At 50.9% G+C, this 2,284-nt stretch overlaps 1 pseudogene; it reads left to right on the plus strand.

The window, feature by feature from the left end:
• The first annotated feature begins 349 nt into the window (after positions 1 to 349).
• On the plus strand, positions 350 to 1,625 carry LOC103262725 (annotated as a pseudogene).
• The last annotated feature ends 659 nt before the right edge of the window (positions 1,626 to 2,284 follow it).

The following is a 2,284-nucleotide window of genomic DNA, read 5'->3' on the forward strand; positions in this document are numbered from 1 at the left end:
TAAATTCTCAATGAATATTTTGTTTGATATTCACTAAAAAAAACTTTTAAAAGAAGTACAGTTTCCACTATGAATAATCTTCAGATAAACTTTTTCAAATGTATTTATTCAGTTATGTAAATTATGTATTTCTGAAGACTTTTGCATTTATAAATTATACTCCAACTTTAATCTGGTTTTAAATAAAATGGGAGAAATATATGAAATGAATGTAATTTAATTTTATCTCAATCTGTACATACTAGTACTTTGTCAATAAACTGATTAAAGTGGGTTACTCTGAGGCAGAGGGAGGGCGGAGAAGGAAGGGGGCCTCGGGACTACCCCCCAACTATGGACGAGCCGGCTGCTGGGGCCGCCCCCTCCAGTTTGAGGGGGGATAAGGGGGGTGGTATTGGTGGATGGGAAGCCTGCGGCCCTGGCGAGCCTCCCGGTGGCGGAGTCCCTGGTGGGGGTGGGGTAGGGGTGTCCCGGGAGGCAAAGGGAAGCAAGACATTGGGGACATTCTGCAGCAGATAATGACCATCACCGACCACAGCCTGAACGAGGCCCAGGCCAAGAAACGCCCTAAACTGCCACCGAATGAAGCCTGCTCTCTTTAGTGTACTGTGTGAAATCAAGGAAAAAACCAGCCTCAGCATTCCAAGCTCCCAAAAGGAGGCGGTGGTGGACCCACACAGCTGATGCACTTGGACATCATGCTTCTAGCAGAGGGTGTGGCTGGGTCTGAGAAGGAGAGGGGTGGGGGTGGGGGTGGGAGTTGCCTGGCAGCAGCAGCTGCAGCCGCTCCAGCCTCTAGGGGCGGCGTGTCCTCTAACAACTCCATGGAACACTTGGACTATGGTAGCAAACTTTCCCAGATCTGCCACATCTACCACACAGAGCTGGAGAAGTATGAGCAGGCATGTAATGAGCTCACCACCCATGTCATGAACCTACTGAGGGAGCAGAGCCGTACAAGACCTGTGGTACCCAAGGAGATGGAGTGCATGGGGAACATCAACCATCGAAAGTCCAGCGCCATTCCAGATGCAGCTCAAGCAGAGCACCTGTGAGGCCATCGTGATCCAGGGTTCTCATTTCCTGGATGCCAGACAAAAGCGCCATAACTTCAACAAACAAGCCACTGAGGTCCTGAATGAATATATTTCTACTCCCATCTGAGTAACCCATATCCTAGTGAGGAGGCTAAGGAAGAGCTTGCCAAGAGGTGTGGCATCATAGTCTCTCAGGTCTCCAACTGATTTGGCAACAAGCGAATTTGCTATAAGAAAAATATTGGAAAGGTCCAAGAGAAGGCAGACATCTATGCTGTCAAGACACGGTGTCAGTCACCCAAAGGGGCCACAGTTGCACCAGTTCCCTTACACCCCCTTTCTCTGCAGGCTGTGGCGTTTCTTTCAATCTCTCAGGATCCAGAGACATGTTTCTGGGGATGCCCGGGTTCAATGGAGATTCCTATTCTGCTTCCCTGGTGGAATCACTCCGACACACGATGGGGCCAGGGGCCTACGGGGATAACCTAGGGGGGAGGTCAGATGCACAACCCTCGGGAAATGAAAGGAAACGGCAGCTGGCGGGAGACTGTGACCCCATCTTCAGGGACCAGGGAGTGTTCCCTCTGACACCTGCAACTGATCTCGCCCCTCAGGATCACAGGGGTGGGAGCTCCCACAAGACGACACTTGAAGAGGACGCAAGCGTGCAGAGGACAGTCCCCAGATACAGGGCAACCACAAAACAGAGAAGGGCGAATGGGGCCATCCCCTCCCCAACTAGACTCTCAGTGCTGGGGGTGCTGACCACATGGCAGGAAGAACGGGGCCCCTTAGGGGAGTGTGGCGTCTGTCTTCTTATTTTTTCCACCTTTTTTCTCTCCCTTCTCTCTCACACAGAAATAGACACATACCCAGAAACCTATGTCTCGAACCCCTTTTTCTTCTGTTTTCTCTCCCTCTCTCCCATATATATACGCCCACATACAACTGTTCTGTTTCTCTTTCTGAGCTCCCCCACTTTCCCTTCCCTACCCCTCTTATATTCTCTGGAATCTGTGGAGACGCCGGCCCTGTTTGACCGGAGATGGCAAAAATGGGGACATGACTTCTGGACAGAGAACACGGGCCACACCCCCTGTGCAAACCCACCCCCTGCCCCTCCAGATGGCTTTATTACCTCATACGCAGCTCATCTTAAGCCAACAGAACCGCTCGGTGAACGACAGTGTCTGACTCAGATGTCTACCTCCGAGGGGAGTTTCTGCCGCTTTAGGGAATTATTGACT

The sequence above is a fragment of the Carlito syrichta genome, unplaced genomic scaffold (assembly GCF_000164805.1).
Source record: "Carlito syrichta isolate Samal-C Ts95f unplaced genomic scaffold, Tarsius_syrichta-2.0.1 Scaffold304600, whole genome shotgun sequence".
NCBI classification, from domain to species: domain Eukaryota; kingdom Metazoa; phylum Chordata; class Mammalia; order Primates; family Tarsiidae; genus Carlito; species Carlito syrichta.